Source organism: Schistocerca americana, chromosome 2, assembly GCF_021461395.2.
Source record: "Schistocerca americana isolate TAMUIC-IGC-003095 chromosome 2, iqSchAmer2.1, whole genome shotgun sequence".
Lineage (NCBI taxonomy): Eukaryota > Metazoa > Arthropoda > Insecta > Orthoptera > Acrididae > Schistocerca > Schistocerca americana.
Genome location: NC_060120.1, coordinates 474,665,127 through 474,681,088, shown reverse-complemented (window position 1 = coordinate 474,681,088; position 15,962 = coordinate 474,665,127). Strand labels below are relative to the sequence as shown.

At 39.1% G+C, this 15,962-nt stretch overlaps 1 protein-coding gene across 1 annotated transcript in view; it reads right to left on the bottom strand.

The window, feature by feature from the left end:
- The window catches only part of LOC124594109 (cilia- and flagella-associated protein 52-like), a 285,675-nt gene that overhangs the window by 154,476 nt on the left and 115,237 nt on the right, over window positions 1–15,962 (bottom strand). The window lies entirely within an intron of this gene.

Below are 15,962 nucleotides of genomic sequence, written 5' to 3'. Positions count from 1 at the left end.
ATGTCATCCAGTCAGTGTCAGATTTTCAGTTTTTCAGCCAACAGAAAAGTAGGTTTTGCTGAACTTTTCAAAATGTGAAATTATGGAGGCAGTCGTCTTCTTGTCCAATAAAAATTTCTTTCATGCAAAGTAAATTTTCAGTTTAGTAAATAAAAAGAAAAAAATCTTTGGGCTGGAAATAATACAGCTAATAAGGAAAAACATAGAATTTCAAATCACATTCTTTTTCTCATCCAAGGCTGTGAACTGTGACAACAGCCTTGGCTGCATTATGAACATTGTCCAGGTTAAGCTTGGTGATGGTGCTCCCAGAACAGATTCCAAGCCTGCTGAGTAATATTTCAGATTACCATTTCTAGGTAGACTGCCATTCCCAAGTTCCAAGCTCCAGCTGCCCTGAAAAGATGTGTTCCTCCTCTTGTACCACTGGGATGTAATATAACATACTCTTCCACTATCTCTGCCATTGACATCACCACCAACACAAAATGAAAATGAAAGACACCCTCAGGCCTCACAACCAGATGCTGACGGGATCAGAAAAAGCAAGAGCTGACCAGCAAAAAAAATAGGAGATGTCTGACACAAGTAAGTGGAAGTAGTTTTAGATATAGCTAAGGGCCTAAGGGGTTGCTGCCTACATCCCCCTATGAAGGGAGCCCTCTAGAAGGCAGAAACTGAAGAGGAGTATAAGCAAACACAGAACTGTACCAAACAAGTAACTAGGCTAGCACGTCAAGAGTCATGGCATCATTTTATAATTAAATCAGAACAAGATATACATGGGAGGCACACTTTTGCCCATAAACTAACAAATCTCCCAGTAGAATGGAACAGATCTAAATATAATGTACGAAGATCTGTGGAAAGAATTTTATAAAAAAAGTGTGGCATAAAAAAAGATCCAGAATTGAAGGAGGAGAAGGAAATTACATCACACAATAGTGCAAAGGAGTCAATAACAACACAAGAAGTAGTTCCAAAAAGTATAAAAAACAGGAAAGGATATGGACCAGATGGTACTAACAATGAACTCTGAAAATATGTCGGTCCTTTTTGTGATGTTAGAGTATTACCTTTATTTAATAGATGTTGGCATTGGTTCTGAACTCTTGAAAAATATCTGAAGTGCTATCAATTTTTGAAAAAGGTCAAAGAAACAACAGTGAAAATTATAGAGGGATTAGCCTCCAAAACTCAGCCTATGAAGTATTTACAATTGCTTAAGAACCATAAAAGAGAGTCTCCTATTAGATGAACATAGTGAATTCCAGAAAGGCCGTTCATGCAGTGATAATGTATTTCCCATAAAAAGGGTTTTAGAGAAATGATGAGAATACAATTTAGAGACACATAAAGCTTTTATTGACTTTGGAAAAAGCTTTTTACAGTATGGACAGAAAGAAACTGTGGGACATAATGATTAAAATGGATATTCTAGATATCTTATTGAAGCTATAAAAAAATTATCAAAGTTGGTTGTAATAAAACTGAAGAAATCACTACTCATAAGGGGCTCAAACAAGGCTGGAGCTTGTCACTGATCTTATTTAATGTATATATAAATGATCTGATTAAGATCTGGAGACAGGAAGTAAATCCAGGTATAGAATAAATAGAAAAAATATGTTAATATCCTCATTTGTGTAGATGATGTTAATATTTTGGAAGAAAGTGAAGATGTGTTACCAAAAGCAGTCTATAAATTATGTCAATTACACAAAAGAGAATATAACCTTTGAATATCAACAATGAAAACTAATCATGGCTCATCATGGGAAATATCCCACACGTTCAAAAACAATAATAGCTAATACAGCAATTGAGCAGGTCACCAGCTGCTCAAAAATAATAATAGGTAATACACCACTTGAGCAGGTTACTAACTTTAACTTTCAGGGTGCAACATAAGCTATGACATGGACAAGGACATAGAAAATAAAATTAATAAATATAAGTCAATATTCAGAATGATAAACAGAACATTTCAGAGTGAAGTATCGAAGGAACCAAAATAAAAATTTTATGAAACCATGGTTACTGCCTGCATTGTTATATGGAAGTAAGTCATGAATCCCTAAAAGGTATGATGAAATTAAATTACAAGTTAGTAAATATAAGATTCCTTAGCAAAGCAAGAGGTATTACCAGGGATGACTATATAAGAAATGAAGATACTAGAAATTAATTACATATTTACAATATAATGAAAAGATTGAAGAAACTAAAACATTATGGAATGATCACCTACAAAGCATAAGTGCAGAGAAAATCCAACATCTGGCCATGCTGTACCAGCCAAGAGGATGAGAGGATGTAGGAAGACCCAGAATGAGGTGGCAGTGAAAAAGTGGAGATGGAACAGGCACAATCGCCTAAGCATTGAAGCACAAAAGAAGAAGGTGCTTCTTCTACTACAGCAACTTTTCTCTGAATTGGAGTGTAAATGTTGTGATAGAGTATTTTATTATGAGTGAATGAATCTTGTTTACAAATCTTGATCATTTTTCAGTAAATCGTTGTTTCAAACAGTTCAGTAATGTTGGTTAATAGAATCCAGCAATGCTTCTGCCCTGTCCCCATGTTATTTTATCTCTGATATACTCTCAGAATTGTGGTAAAATGCATTTTTGCAAATATTAAAGTTATTTTACGCCAGTATTTCATACAGTGAGTGTAAGTAGTCAGCAATTTCTCAACAAAAGCTATAATTTAATCATCATCCTCATCATCATTTAAGACTTATTATGCCTTTCAGCGTTCAGTCTGGAGCATAGTCACCCTTATAAAATTCCTCCATGATCCCCTATTCAGTGCTAACATTGGTGCCTCTTCTGATGTTAAGCCTATTACTTCAAAATCGTTCTTAAACGAATCCAGGTACCTTCTCCTTGGTCTACCCTGACTCCTCCAACCCTCTACTGCTGAACCCATGAGTCTCTTGGGTAACCTTGCTTCTCCCATGCATGTCACATGACTCCACCATCTAAGTCTGTTCGCCCTGACTGCTACATCTATAGAGTTCATTCCCAGTTTTTCTTTGATTTCCTCATTGTGGACACCCTCCTGCCATTGTTCCCATCTACTAGTATCTGCAATCATCCTAGCTACTTTCATATCTGTAACCTCAACCTTATTGATAAGATAACCTGAATCCACCCAGCTTTCGGATCCATACCACAAAGTTGGTCGAAAGATTGAACGGTGCACAGATAACTTAGTCTTGGTATTGACTAGCTTCTTGCAGAAGAGAGTAGATCATAGCTGAGCATTCACTGCATTAGTTTTGCTACACCTCACTTCCAGTTCTTTCACCATGTTGCCATCCTGTGAGAATATGCATCCTAAGTACTTGAAACCGTCCACCTGTTCTAAATTTGTTCCTCCTATTTGGCACTCGGTCTGTTTATATCTCTTTCCCACTGACATTACTTTCGTTTTGGAGATGCTAATCTTCATACCATAGTCCTTACATTTCTGATCTAGTTCTGAAATATTACTTTGCAAACTTTCAATCGAATCTGCCATCACAACTAAGTCATCTGCACATGTGAGACTGCTTATTTTGTGTTCACATATCTTAATCTCACCCAGCCAGTCTATTGTTTTCAACATATGATCCATAAAAAATATGAACAACAGTGGAGACAGGTCGCAGCCTTGTCTTACCCCTGAAACTACTCTGAACCATTAACTCAATTTACCGTCAACTCTAACTGCTGCCTGATTATCTATGTAAAGACCTTTAATTGCTTGCAAAAGTTTGCCTCCTATTCCATAATCTTGTAGAACAGACAATAACTTCCTCCTAGTAACCCGGTCATATGCCTTTTCTAGATCTATAAAGCATAGATACAATTCCCTGTTCCACTCGTAACACTTCTCCATTATTTGCCGTAAGCTAAAGATCTGGTCCTGACAACCTCTAAGAGGCCTAAATCCACACTGATTTTCATCCAGTTTGTCCTCAACTAATACTCGCACTTTCCTTTCAACAATACCTGAGAAGATTTTACACACAACACTGATTAAAGAGATACTTCTGTAGTTGTTACAATCTTTTCTGTTTCCATGTTTAATGATTGGTGTGATTACTGCTTTCATCCAGTCTGATGGAACCTGTCCCGACTCCCACGCCATTTCAATTATCCTGTGTAGCCATTTAAGACCTGACATTCCACTGTATTTGATGAGTTCCGACTTAATTTCATCCGCCACAGCCACTTTATTGCACTGCAATCTATTGACCATTTTCTCCACTTCCTCAACTGTGATCCTATTTCCATCATCATTCCTATCCCATTGTAGATCGAAATCTGAAACATTACTGATCATATTTTCACCTACATTGAGCAAATCTTCAAAATATTTCCTCCATCTACCCAAGGCATCAACAGGATTCACCAGCAGTTTACCTGACCTGTCCAAAATAAATGTGAATGTATGCTTTCCCGGTGTATACAGCTAGCGAAGAGTTCTCGGCCTTCCAGCCGGGTGGCGGTGTCTTCAAACTGCGACGTTTCGACGAGTGACATACTCATCATCTTCTGGCGAAGTGCCGAGACGTTGCGGATGCCGGTCCCTTTATACCTGCAGTGTGCCCCCCACTACCTGGCCGCAGGAGGCTGGGTCCAGAGGAGCCGGCGGGCGGGGTGGAGGGGGAAGCGAGTGCGCCGCTCGTGTCTCCGTCAGAGCATTCTGATCGCGTCTCATGAGCTGGACGGTTCTTGTTGCGTTCCTGGCGTATTGCGGCTAATGCTGGATTCCAGGCCACGCTCAGTTGATAGCCTTCGTCCCTGTTCACAAGATTCTCGTGGACCCGTATTTCTATTGATTCTTTAATGACGCTATCCCAATAGCTCCCGGCTCGGCATAGCACCCTGGTGTTTTCGAAATCAAAGGTGTGGTTTTCTTTGATGCTGTGTTCAGCTATAGCAGATTTCTCCATCTGTCCAAGTCGAACATGCCTGATGTGTTCCTCGCACATTTTAGAGATGCAGCGCTGCGTTTGACCAATGTACTGCACACCACATTCGCATGCAATGCTGTATATACCAGATGTGTTTAGTTTGAGTGGGTCTTTAGCTGAGCCCAGCAGCTCTTTCGTCTTCGTCGGTGGTCGGAAGACAGTATTTATGTTTGATTTTCTTAATAGCCTCCCGATTTTGGCTGATGTGGGCCCCAAATATGGAAGAAAGGCGAGTCTCTTGTTAACTTCCTCTTCGTCTTCCTGAAATTTGTCAACCTGTTTCCTCTTGAAGGCCCTGCTAATCTGTGTTTCACTGTACCCGTTTTTCCAAAATACCTCTCTTAGGTGGTGTAATTCATCTGAGAGGCTTTCTTTGTCACAAATGACTTGCGCCCTATGTACCAAGGTGGTCAGTACTGACTGGCGTTGCGCTGGATGGTGGCAGCTGGTTATTATGAACAAGTGGATGGAGTGGCCATGGGATCTCCCCTTGCTCCAGGGATCGCGAATCTCTATATGGAACACTTTGAGGAGGTGGCACTACAAACTGCTCACCGTAAACCCAGGCACTTCTTCAGCTATGTGGACGACACTATCGTGATTTGGCAGCATGGCAGGCAGGCACTGGAGGAGTTTATGGACCACCTAAATGGCATACATGAGAATATCACCTTCACGAAGGAAGTAGAAGAGAATGGCTGTATTCCATTCCTGGACATACTGATCAGGAAGAAAGTGGATGGCACGCTAAGCCATTCAGTATATAGAAAAAAGACGCACACAGACCTGTACCTACATGCAACCAGCTGCCACCATCCGGCGCAACGCCAGTCAGTACTGACCACCTTGGTACATAGGGCACACGTCATTTGTGACAAAGAAAGCCTCTCAGACGAATTACACCACCTAAGAGAGGTATTTCGGAAAAACGGGTACAGTGAAACACAGATTAGCAGGGCCTTCAAGAGGAGACAGGCTGACAAATTTCAGGAAGACGAAGAGGAAGTTAACAAGAGACTCGCCTTTCTTCCATATTTGGGGCCCACATCAGCCAAAATCGGGAGGCTATTAAGAAAATCAAACATAAATACCGTCTTCCGACCACCTCCGAAGACGAAAGAGCTGCTGGGCTCAGCTAAAGACCCACTCAAACTAAACACACCTGGTATATACAGCATTGCATGCAAATGTGGTGTGCAGTACATTGGTCAAACGCAGCGCTACATCTCTAAAAGGTGCGAGGAACACATCAGGCATGTTCGACTTGGACAGATGGAGAAATCTGCTATAGCTGAACACAGCATCAAAGAAAACCACACCTTTGATTTCGAAAACACCAGGGTGCTGTGCCGAGCCGGGAGCTATTGGGATAGCGTCATTAAAGAATCAATAGAAATACGGGTCCATGAGAATCTTGTGAACAGGGATGAAGGCTATCAACTGAGCGTGGCCTGGAACCCAGCATTGGCCACAATACGCCAGGAACACAACAAGAACCGTCCAGCTCACGAGACGCGATCAGAATGCTCTGACGGAGACACAAGCGGCGCAACCGCTTCCCCCTCCACCCCGCCCGCCAGCTCCTCTGGACCCAGCCTCCCGTGGCTAGGTGGTGGGGGGCACACCGCAGGTATAAAGGGACCGGCATCCGCAACGTCTCGGCACTTCGCCAGAAGATGATGAGTATGTCATTCGTCGAAACGTCGCAGTTTCAAGACACCGCCACCCGGCTGGAAGCCCGAGAACTCTTCGCCAGCTGTCCAAAATACTTGTCATTTCCTTCTTACCTCCATTTCAAAGACTGCTAATTACACTCCAGAATGGTTTTCCAGCAGCTTGACCCCAAGTCTCCGAACCTGTTTCCAAAGTCTTCCCAATATTTCTTCTTGGATGCTACAATTATCTGTTTCTTTCTTCAACATAACTTTTTCTGTCTACCTGAGTTCTAGTATGTCGCCATTTTAGATATGCCTTCTTTTTCCTTTTACAGGCTGCCTTGGCTGTGTCATTCCACCAAGCTGTTTGCTTCATCCTACCTTTACACACTACTGTTCCAAGACATTCTTTAGCCACTTCTAGTACTGTGTCCCTGTACCTTGTCCATTCCTTTTTCCAATGACTGTAATTGGCTACATTCAACTAACTGGTACCTTTCTGAGATCACTGTTATGTACTTGTGCCTGATTTCCTTATCCTGAAGTTTCTCCACTCTTATCCTCCTGCATATGGACCTGACCCCCTGCACTTTCGGCCTCACAATACCAATTTCACTGCATATTAAATAGTGATCAGAGTCATCAAAGAATCCCCTGAATACACGTGTGTCCCTCACAGCCTTCCTGAGTTCCTGATCTGTTATTATATAGTCAATGACAGAACTGGTTCCCCTGCCATCCCAAGTATGCCGTTGAATGTTCTTATGTTTAAAAAAGGAGTTTGTGATTACTAATCCCATACTGGCACAGATATCCAAGAGTTGTTTCCTGTTCCTGTTGGCCTCCATGTCCTCTCCAAACTTACCCATAACCTTTTCATACCCTTCTGTTCGATTTCTAATCCTGGCGTTAAAATCACCCATGAGCAGAACACTGCCCTTGTCCTTTACTCTAACAACTACATCACTGAGTGCATCATAAAAACTATCCATGTATCTTGATCTGTCCCTTCACAATGCGAATATACTGACACAATCCTAATTTTCTTGCTAGACACTGTCAAATCTATCTAAATCAGTCATTCATTTACATATCTTATTGCAACTACGCTGGGTTCCATTTCTTTCCTGATGTAAAGCCCTACACACCATTGTGCTATTGCTGCTTTGACTCCTGACAGGTAGATCTTGTATTCTCCCACTTCCTCTTCTTTCTCACCCCTTACCCAAATGTCACTAACAGCTAAAATGTCCAACCCCATCTTACTTGCAGCCACTGCCAGCTCTACCTTCTTCACAGAGTAGCCCCCATTGATATTAATTGCTCCCCATCTCGTTACCATTCATTTGCTGAGTTGTATCTTAGGAGTCCCTTGTTTGTCAATTAGAGGTGGGACTCCGTCACCTCCAAAGGTCCGAGGCATTTTGCTCTGATTGTTGCCAGCATCATATTAAAGTACCAGGGAAGCAGGTTGCTAGCCTTACGTGACCCGGGTCCCATTGAGTTTTACCCCTAACGGTTGAGGGACTAACCAGTGGATTTGGTAGTCTTTGCCATCTGAGCACAAAGGTGACCATGACTCAGAATATGTTTGAGATGCCCAGCCTTATTCCAAAGTAACTGGTATCCTGACTGTCAGGACCACTTACTTGGCCACTCATATGTTGCCTGTAGTTCATGAACTAGGACATGACAACAGGAATAATTTAATTCCACAAAATGCATGTGAACTTCACTCAGTTTTTTATATAACTGCTACCTACAGCCATTAGCCAACATTTAGAGGTTGGTATGGTGAAGATAATACATTTGGTAATAGGAGAATCTATGGCTAAATCATCAGTGTAATGGACTTGGAAGAATTTTTGTACTACAGCCATTTTTATTGAGCGGTCAACTTAACGGATATCAATTGTGTGCTTACATTTAAATGGCTTGTTAACACACTCATTTTGAAGTACAACTATACATTATTTATTGTATAATGAGCTGTTAACTTCAAATAGGTTAGAATTTTATGGTGCATTAAGTATTAATAAATAGTACTATGCTTCTACATCTGTATATGTAAATGTAAACACCACTTAGGCATTAGGCCTTAAGCCTGTACTGACTGGCTAACTGCTGCTTCCAAAGCAGTATGAGGACAAGACTATGATTGTGGGACATGTGATGTGCCTGTTACCTATCCCTCCAGCTTCACCCCAGTAGATGAATCCTGATGACACCACTGCTTCTTTATTCAAGCTGGTCCTCATTTGGCCTCATGCACCTGAGTGGACCCTGTTCCAGACCTCCTTACCTCAGAAAAAATGTGAAGAGGGAATCAAACATGGGTCCTTCCACACCAAAGCTGATGACATTAATCACCTGGCTACAGAGGAGGTCTGGATCCGTGATTAAACTTCAGAAACAGTCATAAGCAGCTACTGTATCGAAGCAGGATGATTTTAGTACAAATAACAGTGTTCAAAGTAAAGGCTTGAAATATTTGTTATAAAGTGATTACAGTAACTCACTGGCAAAAATAAATCTTACAATAGGGAATTGAGAAGAATGAGGTAATCGGCTTGAAAACAGAATATAACAAACTTTAATTATACAGCAGTTCATGCATTTCAAAGAATTCATGCATTTTAAAATATCACACTCCAAGTTCCTACATACTTCAAGATTCATAAATGTTTACTCAGTCATAATCAACTCTGTGTCAGTTTTGTGGAAACAAAAAAGCATCTTGAAGGATGGTCAGTGACCGAAGACATTGTCATTGTGTCATCGTCAGGGTGCAGAAGCGGCTCCTTGCTGAAGGTACAGTGTTGACATAGGTCACTGTCCGTAGATGGCTACTGCTGGGCTACTGTTCCCACCTGCAGCCATTAGCGATTTGTAGTTGAAAGTTGGCAGCAATGTTGTGAGCTGTGTCCAGAACATGGTGCTGTGGCTACAGCCACTATTTGATTTGTTATATTTTTCCCTCCTTAGCTGAATTCAGCCCTCAAAAATCTTGCTTGAAAGTTGACTGTAACACAATCACTAAAATATTATCATTTATATACATTTCGTGTCCTCCCACTTGAATTCCGGGTGCACTCCTGAGGGGTAAACTTCACTTTTGGTGTCACTGCTCCTTTTCTGTAATTACACTTATAACATTGTTTTACTCTTGTACTAGACACAAACACCAACTTTTTAGTTTGTGGTTTTCACTGTCCTATGTCATATAATTCTTTACTGGGAAGTAGCTTCTTGTCCCCATCACATGGGAGGGAGCACATATCACTCCCAAGTAATGACGTCTTATTGATGTTTATTTACTCCTTCCTGTATCATTTTCTATAGTTGAGATGATCTAAGAAGGTCCCTGACAGCTCACAACATTGTTGCCAAATTTCAACTACAAATTGCTAACGGCTGCAGTTGGGAACAGTAGCCATCTACAGAGCTCTGACAACACTGAGGCAGTGCCATAGAGACGTTTACAAAATTGTATTATGTTAGTGGTTGAGGTAGTCCCATAAAGCTGCCACACCCAACCCACTGCAACTGTCTGGGATCAACTTATGGCAATTCAACTACAGATGTTCACCTAAATAATTTACTAAATACCTTTAACAATTATCAGTTAGAATACATGTACTGTGGGTTACACCCTTCATTAACCAATAGGGAACAAAAATGATATATACAAACTGAGCTGTATACATGTTGCCCTATTGTTTGGTGATACTTGCTTGCATGAACTTTGCAGTTTGTTCTCTGTCCTATCGTACCATATTTTCCATCTTAGAAGTTACGAAAAAATTCTTTTCAACAGTAAGAAATCCATGGTGACCTTGCTTTAGTGATGTTTTCAAGACATCATGAGTGGGTACTCAATCAAAACTTCCATAACCTACTGCTCTTATTACTCTTTATTAATTTCTTTTGCTCTGTGAAATTTATCCAGGATACTGCACTTCAAAAGATCTGTGATACCACTGACCTACCTAGAGATGGTTCACCAGCTTCACTTGTGCTATACCATGCTCATATAATTCCCTTTATTTTTCCCCAGCTATAGGCACTATATCAGCTCCTAGATGGGGCATCAACAGCATGGAGCAGTCGCCCAATGCAGCAAGTACCTCAACACACTGTAGTATAACCATCCGTGATTCTATTTTGCAGATACACTGTGTCCATCCCAGCTCACAGCACATGCATAAAGAATGCCAAAAATTCCACACGCAGAATGAGGGTCACAAAAAAATCTACTAAAGTAAAATGAATATTCCTTTTAAAAATTATGGACACAATCACTCATTACATTGTAAGAATGAAGTAGAACACATTACTTAAGTCAATACAGTCTGCTACATCCTGTGGTCCTCTGCGTAGATGGATGATGTCATGACAATCTTCTTCTGCAAATACTGTAAATCAAACCAATGTTAACTACTTTTCAACTCATACTGTCAATGAGACACAGTAATGACATTTTTTTATGTCTTCCATCACAAACAAAAATTGTATATCACAATCCCTTATTTTATAATGAATTAGTCTCTAAGTCTTAAATGATCTTTAACTATCGTAGCTTTGTTTCAAACCTTTACATGTACATGGACTTACATCAGTCCATGAATTTAACTTGTGATCTGGCATGGAAAATTCTGTTTTCACACATATTCTCTTCATACCATCTGATCCTCTTTTAAGTGTATTATCTCGAATGTGTGCACTACACACATATAAGGTTGACCATTGAGTACATTCCTTGTTCATCTACTAATTGTTCTTTCTGGTTACTCATGAAGTAGATAAGTGATTCTTTCGTAAAGAAAACTAATCATGGTTTCCTGGTCGTTTAAAGCCACTAAACCTACAGAAAATGCTAAAATGATTAATTACATTACAACAAGATTTCTCCTACATGAGCATTTAAAAACCCATGGCATAATTCAGTACTTTTATCAAAACTGTATAATATCTCCAATGACTTACACTTAACCTAGCTTATGACAAGCTGTTACTCCAGGATACACATGTTTCATCACATGGAGGTACATTCATAAATTTGTGCCTTTGTTCAACACTTAATAGGATCTAATAAATGCTCTTGTTTATGCTAAGGTCATAAGTGACCATGTCTTACATGCGTTACATTACTCACATAACCACGAATCATTCTATTGAGGAATTACAGGCCAAGAGGAATTAGCAACTCTTTGTTGCTCCTTTTGATACTCATGCTCCCTATGCTTCATGTAGACAATATAACTCAGCCATGTACATTCTCATTCACCCATTTACACAAATACCCAACTCCAAGAAGCTGCACTATCCAGGTCAGTTCTTCTGTCTTTCTGTCTTTGAGTAGGATTTCAAGTAACAGCATGCTATCTTTGTGAGACTGCCGGACACACTGCTTAATGCAACATCCAACACAGTCCTAAATTGCTACATTGATACTATCATCCTATCTCCTTTTACTCCCATTATGGTACAGGTGTTCTCTTAATGGGTCAACCTAACCTGTAACATTGGCTGGACAGATATTTTAACACACTATTTATTATAATGTTTCACGAAAGGTTTTGGCTATTATATAGGTCTCCATCTGTTTTTAGTGATGGGTTGCATTCAAAAGTTTTCACAGTATATTTAAATGTTCTGAATACTCACTAGTTTTCTACGTTCCTTTCCTTTCCTTAATGAAGTTATGAAAGGTCATGTTCTTATTGTACAGTGAGAAATGTGTGCAGTTATCTCTGAGTAGATGTTATCCATTCTCCTCCATTTATATATATTGTCATTAAAATTTATTTGTGATAAGGAAACAGCAAGACACAAAAAAGTCACTATGTCATTGTATGATATCTACCCCTGTGTTAGACAAACATTTTTCTTGGCTTGTGGAGGAATTGACAAAAAGTACAGCTTTTGCATGGAGAATACCTACTATCTTATAAGTCAAACAATCTAAAATCCAAGATGAAATTTAACAATATGAGAAGGAAAGGTGCTAATCACCATATAGCAAAGATGCTGAGTTGCAGATAGGCACAACAAAAAGACTCTCACAATTAAAGCTTTCGGCCACTGGCGTGAAGACCTGTAGAGAGAGAGTCTTTTTGTTGTGCCTATCTGCGACTCAGCATCTCCGCTATATGGTGAGTAGCAACTTTCCTCCTCATAATATTGTTACTATCTTATAAGGGCCTTTGTGTTGCTACAGGAACTTACTAGTTTCTTTTTTTAAATTAGAACTTCAGTGACAAATTCTTTCTAATACAATTTCATCAAAATGAAACTTAGGTACAGTTGTCTTCAGATTTTGTTCCCTTACCCTGTGTGCTGCCTGCTTCTTTAAGTGCCCTTCTACCTGCTTACAAATCTCAATGTGCTTAATTCATTGACTTTTGACCAAGAGAAATATTTTAACAGCAATTCCCCTACAAAGTTTTTAAGCACAACCTCTATCAGGGAGATTCCAGTCAACAAATATGGTAATTCATTCAGCTTCTCTTGGAATTTGGGAATCATTTGTACCTAGGTAGTGTGCTCTTTGGTACAGTGTGTACAACACAGGCCACCAATCCCCTTCATTATCTTCACCGAAGAGTTAACCTGTGGATGGTAACCGGAAATGGCTAACTTTCCAAGTCAGAAATTTCTTGAACTTGTTACTTGTGAATTGTGAGCTGCTGACCATCTGCAACTATGGCTTTCCTATATCTGCAAAATATTCCCTTAAAGAATTTATTATTGTTATCATGTTGGCTAACTTTATTGGATATAATTTTACATATTTTTACCAACATTCTACTAATACTAAAATACAAAAAATTCCTCCTCTAACTTTTGACAGAGGTCTATGTAAGTTGGCAGCTGTCAAGTCATGTAAACCTTTTGGAATTACTGGCCATATTTTACATACTTTGTGGCTGTTGTCATCTTTTACTTTTTGATGCAATTCACAGGTATTTACAGTATCTTTGACTTTCCTATTCAGGCCTTTGAAATAATAAAATTTAGTCGAATGTGTAGTACATTTCTTTACACTGAAATGGCTGTAACCTTTGTGCAAAAACCAAACCAAATCTTCTACACTGGCCAGTGGAACAGGAACACATAACTTCCAACACATGAATCCCTCAGTTGATCTCCAAAATTAGAATCCATAAAGGTTTCTCAGGTTTTGTTAGGGATTCCTGTTTATACCCCAATCTTTTTTTTACAAAGGATTCATCAGATTCTGATCCTTCCCTAATATTCCTGGCTAAGCATCTTACCTCATTATTCATGTAGATATCAGACAAAAAGTTAATTTTAAAAATGACACCTGGTCCTTCCCCTCCTGTCATTGTGCTCATCCTTAAAGGTAATCAAGATAATGTGTATGGGACCTTATTTAATGATCCTTTAATGTATATTATTTATATCCAAAATTCTTGTACAAATAACTCCAAATGCATTAGTCTGCTGTGTAGCAATCTATTTCCCACTAGAAATGCAAATGTCTAACGGTCAGTGTAAATAATTGTCTTTGACCTCAATATTAGCATCTGTAATTTCTGTACACTCCACATGATTGCTAACTATTCCTACTTGGTGGCATTTAATTTAATTTATGCTTATTTGAGCATTTGATGGAGAAAAACATTTTGCGTGATTGCCTTCTACCAGCTTCCATTCTCCTTGGAACAGCTCACAGGCCACCTACTATTCCAATGCATTTGCAGCAAGTTTAAAAGGCTGCTGCTATGTTGGATGTTTTTAAATTTTTCACATTTACTAAATCCTGTTTTATGTTATTAAACACTTCTGCAGCAGTTTCATCCCACATACACTTAGCTCGCTATTTGGATAGGAACAAAAGACGTGGGTCATTAATTAGTTGTCCTCTTACCAAATGCCTATTAAAAGGAGCATAATTATTTTACACTTTGAGAATCTGGACAATCTTTTATTGTTCAAATATGATCAGGGTTGACCTACACACTCTTTATACCCATTATGTGTCCCAAGAATCTTAGCTCATCTCTCCCTAAATGGGATTTTTTTAGTTTTATTGTAATACCTTTTTCTATTAATCTTTGTAAAGTTTTAGATAACAGCAAACAATGTCTCACCTTGATCTTAGATACAATTAATATATTATTTATATAAATAATCAGTTCTTAGACTAGATCATCCCCTAATGCTTTATATTATACGTGTATGAAAACTGCAACAGATATATTTAGCTCAAATAGTTGAATATAAAACGGATAGGATTTTCCTCCAAATAAGAATGCAGTACGTGGTCTCGAATCTTTATACACAGATAGTTATCTGTAACCTGCCAACAGTTCTACAGCACTGAAAAATTGAGTTTCTTCTAATTTAGACAACAATTCTTCAATGCTTAGTGGTCTCTCCCTTGCTGTTTCTACACGTTTATTGGATGTCTCAGCATCTGCCACTACTCATACAACCCTGTCAGGTTTCCTAATAATTAAGGGTGGATTGCGGTATGCATTCAGGCTGCACTCAGTAATCCCATTACTTACTGTCTTTTGTGCTGGCTCCTCTACTGCTGCATGTAGATTCATTGGACTCCTGCTTCACAGCATTTTATTTTTATACAGTCATGAGTTCATTTCTCTCCAAAACTATATTTTTGGTAGGTACTATCTTAGCAGTTCACCTGCTAAATTCTGTTTTCAATGTATCTGACTTGTTTTTAAATTATATTTTATATGTGATATATTTGTTGTTCCACCTTATTATATTGCTACTGAAATCTAAAAATGCTTTAAAGGGCAGAAGCCAATCCAACTCATGCAATATCTCTCCATTTAAATAGGGCACTATTAACAAGGTCTGATAAATGTACAATTATTTGTTACAAGATGTAACCCAATCTCTTCTTTTATTAACTTTCTTTAGTTCCTGTCATGCACACAAAACATACATGTGTCGCTGGTAGTATAGGATGCACATTTCTGTTGACTTACCTTCTTCAATTCTTGGGGTATTACTGATATATCACTTCACGAATCTAGGCAAATACTATGTCCACTTCAAATAACTTACCATTGATCGTCATTTTAATTTGATCATTCTTACCTATCTTTTTCTCCTCCAGTAACAGCTCCCTGGTTGAAACTGAACGTGTATATGCTATGTTCTTTCTGTACATGAATCTGTAGTTTCATTCTTCTCAACCCATGGAGTCTGCCCCTGGTTCAGAACATTCTATGTATCACAGTTAGTTTCTCCTGAGTACTCAGAGGCCAGTACCTTCTTTTAAATTTTTCCGGGAAGTCATCTCAAGAAGTAAGCTCCTCAGAATATGTTGTCCCCAGTCA